Source organism: Cydia pomonella, chromosome 6 (genome assembly GCF_033807575.1).
Source record: "Cydia pomonella isolate Wapato2018A chromosome 6, ilCydPomo1, whole genome shotgun sequence".
Lineage (NCBI taxonomy): Eukaryota > Metazoa > Arthropoda > Insecta > Lepidoptera > Tortricidae > Cydia > Cydia pomonella.
In genome coordinates, this window is record NC_084708.1 from 21,798,054 (window position 1) to 21,817,398 (window position 19,345).

Sequence of the window (19,345 nt, forward strand, 5' to 3'; positions counted from 1 at the left end):
GAGATGACATTTAAAATAGCCATACCTCTCTTGCAATGCCTATACCTTTATACAGAAACGCAGTGATTCTAGACGACGCAGATTCTAGAGAAACGCATAGTTGACTGTCATCTATTCAATTTTCAACTAACGAAGCGACACGATAATATTATTGAGTATAATAATAATATATTATTTATTGTGCACCACATAATGAAAAGGAAATACAGAAAAAGAACACACATTACAATAGGTAACAACAGGCGGTCTTATCGCTCAAAAGCGATTTCTTCCCGACAACCTTTGGGTGTGCTGATACGAGATTAGAATAATACTAATAGAAACAGCATCATTTATCAAACATGAATATATATGTTGAAGAATTATACTAAATAAAATATATATATGACATACATACATATAATACATAGACATAAATAAATAAAGGCAAATTAAGGCAGCGAGAGGTAATGAGATTTTAAAAGGATTTTAAATATGGGAAGGGATGGTAGCGCATCTAATATCCAACGGCAAAGCATTCCACAATCGAACAGCCCGAAAGATGAAGGAATTAATATAAAATTTAGAAGAAGAAGGCGGAGGAGCAAGTAGATGCTTTCCCGCACACCGAGCAGAAGAGAGATATTTAAAACGTTATTTATGGGGGGGGGGGGGGGAGGGAGTAGTGGGGTTGAAGAGAATATTATAAAGAAGGGTAAGAATGTGAGAGTTCTGTTGCGACGATGACGAATTGGCAGCCTCTTGAGGTAGGTACGAAATTCCGAGACGTGGTCAAATTTGGTGTGGTCAAATATACAAACATTTTGCAATCGTTCAAGTTTGAGTATAGGTTTACATCAACTATTATTATTCAGTGTCTCTGGTTGGTTTATAAAACGCTCGTTGCCGCGGCCATAACTAATTCAGGGGCGCCTAATGAAGGCGAGTCCGCACTTAGTCACCCGCGTCTATTATGAAATATACCTAGTACAAAATCCATGTACCTACGCAACGACCTTCGAATATATTCTAGAATACAGTGAAGCCCTAAAATGGTGTAAACAATCTTGTAGTGAACTCTTGGATTGTATTTTGACGGGTTGATCTTTTTTGTATTTATTTGGTTCACAATTTATATTATTTTTTAATAATGTAATTAGCTAAATAATTAAAAAAAACCTTGCTTTTATTTAAGCAACGTAGGTCACTACAGTCAAGGTATTAAATATAGATACAGACTTCATGTATAGGCAATAAGGGCGTGTATACATATTTTTGGCTCTTTGTCCGTGCCGATGTTTAATACCTGGATTGTACATTATATCACATTTACAATTCCTGCATCTATAATCTTCATACCATCACAACTATACAATTAATTAATAAAGGTGGATTCCTCTCGATCTTCGTGGTGCAACACGCTTGCTGGTGTCCCACAGGGCGGCGTGCTGTCTCCTCTTCTTTTCTCTATCTTTATAAACTCTATCACTTCCAATATTTTGTCCTCCTACCACCTTTACGCTAATGACCTTCAAATATACTCTCAGGGCTCTGTTGCCGATCTACCACAGACTATCTGCGCCATGAACACTGACTTGGAGAGCATCTTAGATTGGAGTAAGCGTTACGGTCTCAAGGTAAACCCTACTAAAACTCAGGTTATGGTAGTAGGTAGCTCAAAGCTTACTGCCCGGATTGATTTTGGCTCTCTACCTGCCATTGTGTTTGACGGTATTCAGATTCCCTTCTCTCTCCAGGTAAGGAATCTCGGTGTCATGATGGACCAGAGTCTCTCTTGGGCACCTCAGGTGAGTGAGGTTAGTAGGAGGATGTTTGCTGCAATTGCATCGCTCCGCAGACTTCGAAATTTCTTGCCTTACGCCACTAAAATTGCGCTAGCTGAATCTCTCTTACTGCCCATATTAGATTATGCTGACATTTGCTATCTTGACCTTACGCAGGATCAGCTGAATAAGCTTGAGCGCCTCCAGAATCTCTGTATAAGGTTTATATTTGGCTTACGCAAATATGACCATGTGTCTCAGTTTCGTTCTCAGCTCAAGTGGCTTCCTATTCGTCTTCGCCGTGACTCTCATGTTCTTGCCCTCCTTTATGGCATTCTCTTTAACCCCGCTACACCACCTTATCTCAAAGAGCGTTTCAAGTATCTCTCTTCTATCAGATGTTCTCAGACTCATATTCTTGCTCCTCCCTTATCTACTTCAAAATTTTATAATAGCTCTTTTACCTTCCGGGCTGTTCGGTTATGCTCTGCCAGTAGAATTAAGATTAGCTAAATCTCTCCCCATTTTCAAAAATCAGCTGAAACTATACTTTCTATCTCTACCTTAAGTTGCCATTTATATATTGTATATGTGTAAGTATAAATATATATATATATATATATATATATATATATATATATATTGTATTATATTATATTGTATATTTATTAGTATATTAGGTATTGTTTTAATACTTATATAAGTAGTATGTGTGTTTGTATTTAATAGTCTCCATATTTAGCTCCTTGCACTACCTGTTGACTTTTGTATGAGTTCGAAATTTCCTGCTACCTAAAGGTTGTCTGGAAGAGATCGCTTTTTAGCGATAAGACCGCCTGTTGTTACCTGGTTCTATTTTCCTTTAAAAATCATTTGTAGTTTTACATGTATGTAAAATGTATAATTGTTGGTGCAATAAAGAATATTTACTTACTATACTTACAATAAAATACAATACAAATCCTCTTTATTGCACAACCTCAAACCTTTACTTACCTACTCATAACAAAGGCACTCACTCAATGTCCGTATTGGATTACTGTTGTGTCATTCCAATGGAAGTAAACAAAATCAGCATTAGAGCACTCTTTGTTGTGATCGGATCATAGAACTTGATCATTTCATAGAATGCCATTTTAGAATTGATCACTTCATGATATGGTTAGGTTAGGTTTGATTTTATTATACTCGTAGAGAGACATATAGACATATGGTCGTCGACTTCCTGGACAGAAATGGCACGTGAAGAAGAAGAAGGAAGTATTAGTCCGTTCCGTCCGTTCCGTCCGTTGTCCGTTTGTATTAGTTAATAATGTGTAAAAACCGCGAAAGTTTAAATCAAGAAGGTTCGATTTTGTAATTATGTGGCCAACTGGTCATTTTATGAAATAATTCCGACATCATGAAATAATTAAATCTAAGATCTGTATACGACACTTAAATCGACCGGGATATGGACCGAGGTTACCTATTGTATTGTTTTTTAGCTCCCGATATTTTGACGCAGTTACATGCATTTTACCGGTAACCGAAGATAGCGGATGGGTGACAAAGTTCTGTACCCCTAGTGTAAATAAATTGGATTTTGAAACGTGACGTACGCGTTTGCGTTTAGTCTCATTTTGTATTGGATTTAGAAAGAGCGCGCCAAGCGGGACGTTTTGGAAACTCAAATTCCTATACAAAATGAGACTTAACGCAAACGCGTTCGTCACGTTATGATGTCGATAAAATTTACACTAGGGGTACTGTTGACCGCCCTCGTTCTACCCTCATTCGTGCGCGTTGGCTGCATTCGCTTTCAACGTTACGTTAGTTAAGTCTAGTGAAACTAACCGTGAATTATTCAAAACTGTTACTGTTATACTATAGCCATACACGGTGTAACAAGAGGAAACCAAAAGATTTGAACAGTGTATTCCTGATCACATTTAAAGACAAAAATGTCATATAAACGTTTGTGGATTTCACCTAGTTTCAGAGTTAATACCAATTAAAATACATCTTCTTATTGTACGAGTAACTTAGTGGAAAACGCCTTTTTGATGGCGATGATGCCATTATGGGGCGTAGTCTAAATATCCTTAATGATAGATGTCAAAAAGTGACAAGTAACCTTTTCAGAAACTAGGTTTTATGCTTACGCTTAAAAAAGTGCCAGTTTTACCATAACATTAACTTTTTATGTACTTATTTTACCTACGAAATTTGCTTAAACTCGTAAAACATTTTTTCCTTCTTTTGACCTCAGAAGTGCGCGGTTAAAATCTTTCGGATTACTTATGTTACACCGTGTATAAAATTACCTATAACTAATCAGGCGGTTACAATAAGACTGGTTCATTAGACACTTGGATCCTCTGCTCGTGAAGCAATGATTACTGCTGTTCTACATTCCCTAAGATTGACTTAGGATCTTGATGAACTTTGGAACTGTATATCGTACGTGGGTAGTAATGAATACGTTATGCTTGCTTGACAACTTCAAGGTGGTTAATATTATGTGTGACAACACGCCAGCGCTATGACAATATAATTTAAGTTTTGTGAAATACATTTATGCGAATGTATTGATTTCAATGTAACTCGTAAACCTGTAGTAAAATTTACTCTTTAATAGCAATACTTCCGTGAGACACAAACATATTAAATATATTCAAACGGGTCAAGCGTATTTCAATTCGAAAAACGCTTGGAATGTTTACCTCACCGAGAAGTGGCGTCAAAAGCTTGCGTTGACGAACCGGCGCCGACCCGCCGTTTTCATATATTTACTCATTATCATTAAAACTTCCCACTACTATAAACTGTAATATGATAAAGTATCAGGTTGGTGCATAAGTTCTTGGACACTCAAACACATTTGTTAAAAATATATTTTATTAATCCACAATATAATGACCGTCATGTTCAACAACATGTAACCATCTCTCTGGCAAAGACATTATGCGGTGTTCCAAAAAGCAGGAGGCTGGTGGTCAAAAAACTCGGCAATATCGTCTTGGAGTTGTTCATAGTTTTCAAACTTCTTCTTTCTTAGATGTAACTTTAGAGCCCGAAACAGACAATAGTCCGACGGCGCAATATCAGGACTGTATGGCGGGTGAGGTACCACTGTCCAGTTTAGCTTTTCCAGAATGTGGCGGACAGACTTCGCAGTATGTGGTCGAGCGTTGTCCTGATGAAGTAATACAGACAGCCTTTTTGGACGCTTAGTCGCTATTTTTGAGGCGAACTTTTCCAGTTGCTCTCCATAAATAGTAGCGTTAATAGTCTGCTTCTCGTCCAACAGTTCCCAATAGAGAATGCCCTGCCAGTCCCACAAAACTGATAACATTATCTTTCGTCCATGATGATCTGGCATTGGTTCAGTTGGCGCCCTTTCTCCGCGTAGAACCCAATAGGCCTGCCGCGTTTTGTTGTTGTAGTGAACCCAGGATTCGTCAACAATGACAATGGACCTGAGAAAGTCTTGTCTGTGTGGTTGCAAGAGGAGACTTTCGCATATGGTCACGCGTGCTGCGCGCTCGCTGTCTGTCAAAGTGTGGGGTGTCCACCGACTCATTATTTTGTGGTAGCCCATTGCATGCAGGTGCCGAATTATGGTGGAATGGTCGTATCCAAGTTCCTTCTCCAAGTATCTGGTAGTCGCATCCGGATGTCTCTCCAAATGTGAGCGTAGAAGGTCTTCGTCGAAGACAACTGGCCGACCGGAGCGAGGTTTGTCTTCACAACTCGTATCCCCCTTATCGAAAGACAAACCAATAAACTCACTGTGGAATGAGCAATAGTGCCTTGTCCGAACGCAGTGTTAATTTTCTTGGCCGTTTGCCTTGCACTCGTTCCTAGATTATGCTCGTAAAGCATGATCGCTCGTAGTTGACGCGGTTCCATTTTGAACTAAACTGAACAACTCGGAACGCGCGCGCCCTTTTATACCCCTTGGCGTAAAGCTCCTAGAACATTCTGTAGAATAATAGATTATTCTAGCGTGTAGCCGAATTGAAACCTAGAAAAAATTCTATGAAATAAAAGTGTCCAATGATTTATGCACCAACTCAATATATAAGCTCCTTGAAATTCACTGGTACACTTAGCATCTATTTTAGCTGATGAAACAGCACAGAAAAAGTACCTGCCACCCTGAAATACATTTCCATATAGGAAACGTTAACTAGATTTAGGCATACAGGAATGGTTAAATGCACAAGGTTGTACATCCCTAAGGTAATAGGTATTAACGCGAGAATCAGGAATCTCCTTTATTGCCACTGTGCGAACAGAACCGGAGTGAACCAGAGTGTCGCTAGCCTGCAGCCTGGCCATCACACTCACTCTAGTCTACAAAAACCATCAGCTAACTTATTACCAAAGTGCAATTCCGAAAACGCATTCAGACGTTATAAAAACAGCCTGACGCCATCTTATATGTTCACAACCTACTTGAATCTGTTTGATATCTTTATCACTTACGTCGCTTACGTTTTTATGATAAATCGTTAGTATGTGAACATTATTTGAATTTACTAATGATATCACCTGCGCGTCGATATGTACACCGTGGGCTCGAATAACCCGACAGATTGTAACCACGCATTCTTGAGGTCATAGGAGCAAAAAAAGGTTATAAAGTGGCAAGTTTTGGTGTGTGTGTTATTTTTACGTCTTGGTAAGAGAAAAAAAACATGAAGATTTCGTTTATTTTTATTTACAGATTTTTTTCTTCCCTTTAAAACTTTAATGTCTATCCATAGAAAACTTTAATGTCTGACCATAGGCATGTCTAAACCAAGTCACATAGAGTCGCATCCAAAAATGCACTTTTCACTGGTTATTGAGATATTACAGAAACAAATGATAATAAGAATTGTCATCATCTCTAAAAAAAGCCCGTTTCAGAAAACTACACGGCCAAGATTACACCTTTGAAATCTGTGGGGATATTCGAACCCACGGTGTATAGGTATAATATTCTACGAGTAAAGTTCGCGTTCATAAGTATCTGTCACAATCTGTTTGTTCTACATATAGATACATAAATTTAATCCCTTTTTGTTAAGTTACTTTAGATTGGTAGACCTTTGACGTGTAATCTGATCCGCGTTTTTGATGCTGACTGCGCTGGACCCGGGTACGTCCTTAAACTACGTCCAAAAGAGAGGTATGGTCATTGTGAATGTCATCTCGCTTTGTGTGTAAGGCACAGCGCAGCGGATGTCATTCCAGATCGAGCGCAGAGCCCAACTGGGGAAGTAGCTCTACCTTACAGAAAACCGCAGCCAAATAACACTAGACCCTACTCGTAGTGTTGTGTTCCTGTCGGTGAGTAAGGTTGCCAGAGCTCAACGAGATGGGGGGGTAGGGTCGGCAACGTGCATGTAACTCCTCTGGAATAGCAGGCGTACATAGGCTACGGAGACTGCTTACCATCAGGCGGGCCGTATGCTTGTTTGCCACCGACGTAGTATTAAAAAAAACTATGATTTAAAACCACCCACCTCGCCCCCGATTACACGCCTACTTAATATTACTAGCAATATTCTAATATAAATATGCACATTCATCATATGATGAATCACCTCTTGAAAGCACGAAAAACTATTACATTTTCACTGCACACAAGAGAACCGTAACTTTCATACACCAAACACATGATTTACAACCAGTTTATAATTTAGAACACAGTCATAGAATATGATAAAGCAATTCGTTTCCCAAAACCTACGGAAAATCCCTGTCAAAAAACTAGAACATGGCAGTCGGCCACGTGGAAAGACAAAGTTAAAACAATGTGCACTCAATGGAATTTGATCTCTATTGCATTATTAATAGAGGTTGTGTGAAAGCATCGTTATGTTTGCTAGTTGCCATGTCACCTAAGCTCATGAATAGAAATTGCAGTGTCAAATCGTTGGTGTCAAAACAGTGGAAAATTGGAGCTCGGCACAGATGGGAATTATTGTTTCACGCGCTTTTAGTCCCTAGGTTTTTATTCCATTAAAAGTCTGATTTAGGTCTCAATTTTTGAATGACAATTTGATGTTATATTAAATAGCTAGTTGACTCGGGAACCTCCCGCCGGTCGAAACACTCATGCTACCAGCATGCATGCATTAAAATAATATAGGTACTGTAAAAAAGTAGCTAAATCATTAACTCAATAATTCACACTTCATTGTTATTGAGCTGATTGTTCAAAGCCATAAAACCAAAAATTAGTTTATTTTTATTTCTATAGGGAGCGTGCATGAACTGTAGAAGGCAGCACAGGGACCGTCAGATTTTTGGCGCGAGGCGTAAATGTGATGTTTATTGTTCCGATGTAGCTCACAAGATAGCAGGACCTCCTATGCACAAGAAAACACGTGACATGTAAATGTACATGTTTATGGTTCCGATTCAGGCCACAAGACGGCAGACCCTCCAACGCGCACGGTCCCTAAACACATTTGCTCCCGTAATGGTTGATAAAATATACAAAATATTCTAAATTGAAATACAAAATTGCCCGATCCGATAATAAACAAAGTAATCACATTACCACGTATCTACTTAACTAACTCTCCCACTCTCATTATATAATTTAAAGCATTTATTTAAAGTTAACACTATTTCCTAACGTATAAAGTCTAGATTTGAAGACGAGTATATAAAAATATAGGTCTTTGAAAAAGTTAACATTCAGGTACACCACATTTTTATGCCGAAATTTGTATAAAACCCATCGTTAAATTGAGCTCAAAAGGGCCCAACGGCATATATCACCCGGAAAATGTGTTTTGGGCCTAATCAATTTTATTTATCCGTTAAATAGGCCAGCAATGGCTTTACTTTTATGGACAATGACCCAAAACATAGATTACGTAAGCCTTTAATGAAAACGATACCCTCAAATATTAATCGATAAAATATAACATTATAAATATAGATTTCGTTGCCATGAGTATTAAATGCATATTTGCCTGCCTACCTAGACTTAAGAAATATTGAGTGCCCTTACAGGGTGTCTGTACCATATTGTAACACCTAATGTATAATGAGCATGACTACAATACAATAAAGAATAAAGAAAGAAGAAAAAGAATCCTTCACCCTTCTCGAATGAATGGTAGCAGGTGCGCCTAGGCGGTTTATGGCACATAGGTAGAGTGTTTAACTCGGGTGAAAGGCACCATTCCAGTCTCGGCCTATTGGCGCTCTCACTGCGTTCGAGCGCCAAACTACCTCGACACAAACGGGTGTCTTACATCCCTTAGTTAACAATCCACTATTATACGTGTTAGTCGCTCGAACTTCCGGGAGCTAAGGATTTGATTCTATCTAACATATAGATATATAAATAACCTATAAATTCTTAACCTAAACACCCACATAATATACCCTCCTAGACCATGTGGGCTACGAATCAGGACGCCCGTACGTTAATATCCTGGTACGGTGAATACGGATAAGTGTAGCATACGGGTAAGTGTGGCTAGCCTTCACATTGGGCCTGTTTTCACATTGATTTATGTTTATTGCGAGTTCATACATGTGCCACTAAATGCCACTTATTTATTTTCCAATTTGTTTGTCATAATTATGATGTGTATTTTTTTTAGTTGTTTTAAATATTGTGTTACACCTCGTGCTACACACGATGGTTCGGCGGAAAACCAGCCCAGCCAGACTAGAGACATGCTGAGTTGGGACCATTTCGTGGCTTATGTTATATTACGTATTGTTTCTTTTTTTATTTAGCCACGAATAAACGCTATCTATTCTATTCTCAATGCAACTAGCTAGTAGCAAATGTATGAACTCGCAATAAACACTAATCAATATGTAAACAAGCCCCAATGAGAACGCGAGTCACACTTGCCCCTATGCCACACTTACCCGTTATGACCTTAAGCGAAATTATTTATGTGTTCATCATAAATGTTTGTTTCTGAATTATAGAAGTGTGTAATTAAATATTATTATAATTATTCATCTGCTTAGTACCCACAACACGGGCCCTATGGAGCTTATTGTGGTTGTAGGTCGATTTATGCAAGATTGTCCCTTAATATTTATTTAATACCCTTACCAATCGAAATTATAACCCTCTATTTCCTTCGCCGTGGTGAGGTAAAAAGGTATTTCCGTTTTTCTTTGGCATTGTCATATCTACTAGAATATTGTAAGATCTATGCCAAAATAGCCTGCAGGCTTTTTTCCTTTATCCGTCCATAAAAACCTCGTCACGGGGCGCAAGCAGGTGATGGATGAGCATTTTATTTGACTTTTACGGTAGTTTCAGGTTTCATTTCTGACGTTGAGAGAAAATACGTTACGTTCGTGTAAAAAGTTTAATTTCCACTTCCAGGCCATCGCTTGAATTTTTTTCGTTCAACATTTCTAAATGATATTTTGTACCTACAGCAGGAAGTGACAAAGTTTATTTCTTCCTTTTTGTTACCAAAAGGCAAATCAACATGAGATTGGTTCAGGACCTGGATAAGTGGCGTACTGGAATAGAGGCCTATGCTCAGCAGTGGGCGATAAAAGGCTGATATGATGAAAGCAACATAAAAAAAAGGTTTCATGGTTTCCTTCAAACAACATTTTTTAGAAACGATGGATTTATCCTCGTTATAAGCATTTTGCATTATAGTTCTTAACTCATAGATCTATATCTAAGTTTAATAGCCAATCCCTGGCACCCGCTGTAAGCTCATAGAGGTCTTCAATTCTTCCAGCATATCGTCTCCGAGGACACTCCTCTACTATATGCGCAATTGTTTATATTAATGTTTATGCCTAGTATTCATGTAATTTAAGTAAATCTTGAGCGAGCGTATATAAGGAAAGTTATGAAAGTGAAGGAAGCGAAAGAGGTATGTCAGGATCGAAGCAAGTGAAAATCCGTGGTCTCTGCCTTCCTTGCCTCTTGCCTTCTCCCTTCTGGAAAATTGGCATGATAATTGGCCCGATTCGAAGAATGAAATACGATAACGATAAGTTCTGGTTTAGATAAGTTCTCATTTAGATTCATTTATCGTTTGTATGTCGTACAATTGACAGAAGCAGCTCGATTTGGACAACCAATGTTACTTTGACGTTAGAAATATCGTAGATAGATCTTATTGGAATCACAACGAAATCGAAATAAACGTCAATTTTGACATGTCGTTTAGCTATCGATCTTTTAAAGATCTTAAACGTGTCTTAATCATTCTTCGAATCTGGCCGAATATGTATGTAAGTATACATTTTAATATCATACTGTAACTTCGTTTGTATGAGAAGGAGTTTGTTGCTGTTGGCGGCGCGTTCGTGTGACTGTTAAGCTGCAGTTCATACGTATATGTATGTACTCGTATTTGTCGTTTGGGACTAACATTCGCATTGTTCCGTGACGTGAATTTGCCTCAAAGGGACAGTTCGACACCTGACAGTAAAGGCAGATTCCATTGATTTGCTGTCCTGCAGACTAGTCAAAGGAAACCCCTTACTAACTGCAGTCTGCAGTGCTTTAGGAATTTAGAATATATGCCAATATTGGAGAGTTACACTTGAAACAAAAAATGGGCCACGCTGTGCAGTTATAGCACAGTATAAGGGTGCCTTTCGACCAGAGATGTGTTATGCTGTGCATACATTTGAAACGTAGCTGTAGCTGGATCTGCGTTTAGACGCATTAGTCCAAATTCGCAAATTGTATACCCAAATTCGAAATTCAAAATCTGCATCCGTCCGCATTCGCTCGCCGGCGACGGTCCGCTCGGGCGCGCCTCTTAGCAAACATGCTTAAATCTGTCGCGTCGTCACTTGTTTTTACCCGAGATCCGCTGATTTTTTTTGTTCGAAGATGGACTACACGTTATAAATCGGTGTACACTGGTTATAGGGTTGGATCGATATTTTTTGTTGTTATTTAGTTCTGTCAGCCAGTCGACAATATAATAGCATAACTAAATAGTTAGAATCTTTTTTTGAGGTTTCTACTAATGTGCTAAGTAGATGACCCATTACGGATCGGCATTATAAGAGTGACCCTGGAAACCATAAGCAACGAGTGACATGAACAAGAGGAATTAGTAAATAAAAATCTGACTGCTTACATATATTTTTGATGAAATTATCTTTTCTCTATAAGGCGTGCCAAAGAAATTGGCATACATACATACATACATACGCTCGAAAACATTATCCTCTTTCTGACGCAGTCTGGTAAAAAAAGTCACACAAACCCGTGGCGGGTTTGCTGTTCCCATACAACAGACGTAACGCCGAATTTAACATGATATGCTTTTAAACTATATGAAACTTGGCATTAACAGTTGTTAGAAATTTTAATACAAAGTAATTACATAAAAGCAGTACATGTTTTATATAAAAAAACGAATATATATCATTGTTAATAAGTATTTGAAAAGCCTCCCCCAATGACTTCATTTTTTTTTTACTTTTAGAAATTTGCTATTTGGCATGGATACATAAATCATGCATTTTTTTAATACTACGTCGGTGGCAAACAAGCATATGGCCCGCCTGATGGTAAGCAGTCTCCGCAGCCTATGTACGCCTGCAACTCTAGAGAAGTTACATGCGCGTTGCCGACCCTAACCCCGCCCCCCCTCGTTGAGCTCTGGCAACTTTACTCACCGGCAGGAACACAACACTATGAGTAGGGTCATGCATGAATACATAAAAAATAGGGTACATAATGTATTTTTTGTGTGTTTAGTTATTAAAGTTAGTGCTAAGCTGTTAAGAAATCAGCATACAAGTTTCTTTCATTAAGAGGAAATATAAATATTACCCTATAAATCTCATCTCGATGAAACCTAACATCCGCAGATAGCATCAGCCGACTAAATTCAGTTATACCTTCTTTGTGCAGTGCGTCACGGGTATAACATAAAGCAAACAAAACTCCGGAGGTGAAATCCCATTTTATCTTTGCCGGTGGATAAATTTGGCACCGGTAGTATATCGGGCTGAATGTATGGGAGTGGCGTCATCGTAAAGTGAAAAGTTAAGTTTGTGGGAGGAAGGTAGCTCGTGTTGGGAATAAGACAGGGCAGCCGACTTAAAAATATATGAAACGCTAGGGCTCTAGCCATCTAGCCAACATGACAATCGTTTGCAGAAAATGAAACGAACCGCTACTTTATTTAACAACTACCTCTGCGGCAGCATCATGGTTCCATTTTTATCACTTGTCACTATGCCTATCACTTTCGCGCTTGTATACTTGTTAGAACGTAACAGGCATTGCGACAAATGATAAAGAGCCGACCATCTTAGCCCTACAGGTATTATTAAGTCGAATGAACGCTCGACATTTTTCGATCCGTTTTTGAGGATCTTCGACTGAGGCACCAACTGCACCGTCTCTATTTAATGAACGCCCGACGTGTACAAAATAATTTGAATATGTTAGAGTCTTAAGAGCGTTTTATAGTATAAATGTGAAATAGACCAAAAAGTCATGTAAATTATAATTAAATTGATGAAATGCAATATGATATAAATGGTTTATAGCAAGGAGGGTCTAGACTGATTTTATCATTTTCGATTTGATTCATCTGATTACTGATTGTGTGTACACGATTTGATTTTTCATCAAAAGACTTTAAAGTAGTAGATGCAACTGTTTACACGAATACTTAGATAAAATTCACACAAAAAAAAAATTAAGAAGGAACGATATGTTATTGTTTTTGTTTCTCAACATGGACGCAGTTCCGCTGCAAATAAAATATATTGTGCTCTCTGTCAGTTTGAAAAAGTCAGCGAAGCGAAGTTTCAGATAAACAGCGCATAACCCGCGGACAGCCGCGAAAGAAAGACATCTAGGTATATGTTTTGTACTGTCAAATTTAAGGATATGCTTAAAATCTTGAACCTTATTCCTTCGTCTTAAAAACGAAAATGGTACAATATTTTTGATGCAACCATACAATAAATGACTCAGGGAAGTTAAACCGTATGTTAACCCTGACGACGCTGCAATTCCTTTTGAGTTTGCCGTACAGCCGATGGTACCACGAATGTGGCAAAATGATCATGGCATTTATAAAATGCATTTTTTCAGATCAGCGTGATATCGAAAGTTTCTGAGTAAAACCGATGTAAAAGTAAATTAGATTTGGCTAAGACAAATAAAAATTAGTCGCCATGAGTCACAGACCTGGCTACACTTTATCATTGCAAATGCTATGCGAAATTAACATGGTCCGACTTTAACATATTTGACTTATATTATGATACATACTTCCACATACATAAATAATAACCTAAAATCACTGACATGTATCCCTGCTGGACACATGACTCAGTGCAGTATCGCAGAACAATAACATCCTATACTGTCATTTGATAGTACCTCCAAATCAAATGCATAATGTCGTTGGAACATTGTATGACCTATTGCCAAACCCATTTGCCAAATATACTATTGTATGTGGCCAGCTTATGTTTGGCAAACACACAGATGTCTTACCTATGATGGAGTATAAAAGGTGCAAACAAATTAGCTACCAATATTTTTACAGCTGATAGTACTCTACTTCTGGAGTATATTTAAGTATGAAAAATATAGGTTTTATGATGATTTTTGAAGAAAATTGTAAAACAAATTTGCTATGTGAAAACACCCTGTTAATGAGATCATTAAATGAGACCTCTTTGGAAAGATTCTAGAACCTCTTTTACCTAACACTTTTAACACTTCACGTTAATAATGTCAACCTGCCGAACTATAATAACATCTAAGACAAACAATTTCTGACATGTCGTTTAGCTATCGATCTTTTAAAGATCATTCCAAGATCTTAAACGTGTCTTAATCATTCTTCGCATCGCATCTTTAACAATTTCTGATATGACAGAAAGTGTTCAATATGTCGTCAGTTAAATGCACATGATGATTATTTTTCGATAGAATTATAGTTTATTATATTATCTTTGTTCGATAAATAAAGACAAAAAAATTATATGAAAAGTTTTCTTAGTTTCTATTTAAAGTTAATCGTTTTAATGTAAAGTACCATCTCTTAAAATATCGGTAGCTAATTAGTTAGCGCCTAATATAAGCTGACATACGCCCCGATTCAGTCGAACTTTAAAATCCGTAAAACATTTGTTAATTATTCGATATGGATTAGATATATAAGTGTCAAAAGTGACGTTTCTTCACACAAAAATGTCACGTTTGACACTGACATATCCAGTCCATATCGTACCTTTAGGAAACTTTTGAGGTATCTTAAACTTAGAATCGGGCCCTTAACCCATTCAGCGCTAATCACAAATTGTCATTTTGCCTCTACGAAGTATTTCCTCTATACAAAAACCTAAGTTATCAGCTACGACGTAGCGCTACGACCGTAGCTTAGCTGTGAATGTGTTAACTCATTACGGGCGCTACATATGGCCGCTAATTGTACTATGGGACTGCCGACGCCGTTATCCTGAAGCGGATGTTAAGGAGTTATTATGGTCGATTATGGACTGAGTGAATTGAATTAAGGAAATAAAACCTGGCGAGGTGTACCTAAATGTGAAGTTTATGCTTCCTATGTAACCCAAAAGATGGCAGAATCTACTATACGCAAGAAAACGTACGAGAACGGTACTTGGCAGCACTTGCTTTGGCGTGAAGTATCAATGTACATGTTTATGCTTCCGTTTCAGGCCACAAGATGGCAAACAAAGAACACGGTCCTTGTCTAAACCCCGGGATTCGGGACCCGGGTATGTCCTTAAACTACGCCCAAAAGGTATGGGCATTGTGAATGTCATCTAGCCTTGTGTGGTAGGGCACAGCATAGCGGATGTCATTCCAGATCTAGAGCAGGGCCCAACTGGGGAAGTACCTTACAGAAAACCGCAGCCAAATAACACTAGACCCTACTCGTAGTATTGTGTTCCTGCCAGTGAGTATGGCTGCCATCGCTCAACGAGGGTACGGAGTGTTAGGGTAGGTAACGCGCATGTGACTCCTCTGGAGTTGAAGGCGTCCATAGGCTACGGATACTGCTTACCATCAGGCCGTATGCTTGTTTGCCATCGACAACAAAAAAAAAACAACGGGTTATAAAGCGGAGTCTGGGCGCGGCTGTCTACGGTCAAACATCTCGACACGTGTTGGGACGTCAGCATGCTAATTCGGTCTGATTTACCCTCGACACAGGTTGTTTAAGGTTTAATGTGGGTATTTTTGTTTCTATTTGTGACATCGTAGTGCCAAAAGAAACCTGTCGAATTTGTTTTTTAGGGTTCCGTACCCAAAAGGTAAAACGGGACCCTATTACTAAGACTCCGCTGTCCATCCGTCCGTCCGTCTGTCACCAGTCTGTATCTCATGAACCGTGATAGCTAGACAGTTAAAATTTTCACACATGATGTATTTCTGTTGCCGCTATAACAACAAATACTAAAAAGTACCGAACCCTCGGTGGGTGTGTCCGACTCGCACTTGTCCGGTTTTTTATTTATATTTTCGGTTCGAGCGCCATCTTGATAGTCACGTCTCTTGATTAATTCCTTTGTTTTTTGCTCATTACTATTGTTCAAAGTGTCTGTGTAGATTAATTCTCCATTTACTTCACATTACTTACCACATTACTTTACTGTATAATAAGCTGGTAAATTTTGGAACGTGTTTAACCACCATTTTGGAGTCACCGGCCGGTAGCCCACGTGCTACTTGTAAAGTCCAGCTATCGCTTAACAAGAGGTATTAAAATCACCGTACACTGTCTTGTACTAACCGTACAATTTAAGCCGTATTTAAAGCTCCTAATACCTTGACGCTGGCGATGTTGTCCCAATGGACTGAAGCCATTTAATTTTAAAATAATGAATGAATGTCTTTTTATTTTATTTTGTGCATTTAAAAGGGGACTTCAAGCGAAAAAAATTTTATTTATGTTTTGGTGAAAATTGATTCTTGAACGAAGAAATCACAGTTAGTTAGTAGTCTCTATTTAATTTGGGACCTAAACCTAAATGGCGAAAACATTCAGTAACACACCCATTACCCATATTGAAATTAATATATACTTGTATTAGGGTATGACTTATCTACACAAATCCACTTACTAGGAAAAGCTTGAACCTTGGACCCGGGTACGTCCTAAACTACGTCCAAAAGAAAGGTATGGGTATTGTGAATGTCATCTTGCTTTGTGTGGTAGGGCACAGCGCAGCGGATGTCATTGCAGATCTAGAGCAGAGGCCAACTGGGGAAGTACACCTTACAGAAAACCGCAGCCATATAAGTAAGTATGGTTGCCAGAGCTCAACGAGGGTGCGGAGTGTTAGGGTCGGCATCGCCCATGTAAATCCTCTGAAGTTGCAGGCGTACATAGGCTACGGAGATTGCTTACCATCAGGCGGGCCGTATGCTTGTAAGCTTTCTTTCTTTTCTATTTTAAAACCGGGATTCGAATGAAGTATTATGAGGTACTAACACATTAGCTACCAATAGTTTACGAGATGACGTCACGTCAAAATAATTATCTTTAAATAGAAATTAATAAAACTTTTCATATCATTTTTTGTTTTTATTTAACGAACAAGGAAATAAATTCAAATTCAATCTAAAAGTAATGTTTAACACTTTCTGTCATGCCAAAAGAGGTTCTAGAACTTGTTAAATAAGGTCTCATTTAATTATTTCATTAACAGGGTGGTTTTACGTAGGATTTTAATTTTCCAATTATCTCCAAGAAAACATCATAAACCCTGTAATGTGTTATACTTAAATATACTGTAGCAGCGGTATCATGGTCACATTCTTATCACCTGTCATGCCATGCGTCACTTTCACACTTGCCTACTTGTTAGAACGTGACAGACATGGTGACAAAACATAAAGAGCTGACCATCTTGGCCTTGCAGGAGCCGAGTACTACTTAGTGATTAATTTGTTATCACTTTATATAGTTAGGATTTTTTTTAATGTAATACGGAAGGCAGCTACCTAATCCCGGGCTGCTATACGAAACTGGACGTGAGACCTTCTCTAACTTTTAATTAACGATGATTGACATTTACCAATTTTTGTAAAATATACAGTTATCGACAAAATTGTAAATTGTTTTCATTTTAAAGTTAGGGATCGTCTCCTTAGACCATTTAGGCGTAGCAACATAGGATCTACCCTTGGTGCTCAATAAAAAAAGTGTCTGTGACATACGGACGGACGGACAGACAGATAGACAGACATGACGTATCCATAAGGGTTCCGTTTGTTGCCATTTGGCTACGGAACCCTAAAAAATTCTGTAGTTACCTATAAATTTTGTTTATATTGGTATGGAAGAAAGGTTGACGAACCCTACATATATTTACTTAAACTGTCAAATATTAAATCCTCAAATTTGCGTATACTGAAATCTGTCAATAGTTTTCTATCCTCATTTCATACTCAATGTAACTCAAAACCACATTAAACACGCGCAAAGTCCGTTAATAGGGTACAAAACCCTTAATGAAAGGCTAGGGCTGCCTCTTTATATTGTCGCTAGTAAATTAGGGTTGGCGACTCTGCGGTCGCACCCCTATGCAACCACCCACGATTTTGCACTGAATTTAATTTAAAATGTACTTTAAATTGTGTTTTATTTCTATCACCATAAAGCTGATATTACTTTGTTTGGTAAATTTTAATTCATCATTGTAGGATATGCGTATAAAGTTTAACAAGCAGTTTAATACAGGCATGATTTGGCTGCGGGTAACTAAGTGACGGACGGCTTGGAAGGTTTTGTGTGAATGTTTCTTAAAGCCAAAAAGGTATCAGTTAAAGGGTTTAAATCGTGATACAAACTCGTAAGTCTCATCTCCTATTTGTACAAGTATAAATTCAATTCGGGTTTTTTACTCTTAAAGAAATTAATGAAAATTCCAAATTCAAAAGCGTATAAAATGTACTGGATCTTACAAAGATAAAATGTTTTGATAAGGTGGATTTAGCTAGCGCCAAAAAAAACTCTAATAGATGAAATTATAAGTGATTTTATTACTGCCGATTCCAAAACCTAATTGAGTATCTCTTATGAAATTCAGTTAGTTATACAATGATAGAGCCATATAATTCGGTCACCAACTTCAACCATGCATTCAGTATATAATTCGGTCACCAACTTCAACCACGCATTAAGTATAAAGAGTAAGTCCTGTTACACAATTTTGGGAACTGAAATAGATGTCATATATTAAATAAAACCGGCCAAATGCGAGTCGGACTCACGCACGAAGGGTTCCGTACCATTACGCAAAACACGGCACAAAAATCACGATTGTTGTATGGGAGCTCCACTTAAATATTTATATTATTTTGTTTTATTTGTTGTTATAGCGGCAACAGAAATATATCATATGTGAAAATTTCAACTGTCTAACCATCACAGCCTGGTGACAGGCACACAGACAGACTGACAGTGCTCTTAGTAACAGCGTCCCGTTTTTAACCTACGGAACCCTAAAAATTACGAAACCATATAGTGGCGAAGGTATGACCACCACTCCACCACTTTCACTGCTGGAGGATTCGTCACTTTTTATTTAATATATGAAATCGATTTCAGTTTATAATCTTC

At 38.1% G+C, this 19,345-nt stretch overlaps 1 long non-coding RNA gene across 1 annotated transcript in view; it reads right to left on the reverse strand.

The window, feature by feature from the left end:
• Positions 1-2,056: 2,056 nt before the first annotated feature.
• LOC133519314 (uncharacterized) overlaps positions 2,057-19,345 on the reverse strand; it is a 277,736-nt gene continuing 260,447 nt past the window's right edge. The window contains exon 2 of the long non-coding RNA XR_009799613.1: positions 2,057-2,696. This is a non-coding gene — a long non-coding RNA (uncharacterized LOC133519314). The remainder of the gene's footprint in view (positions 2,697-19,345) is intronic.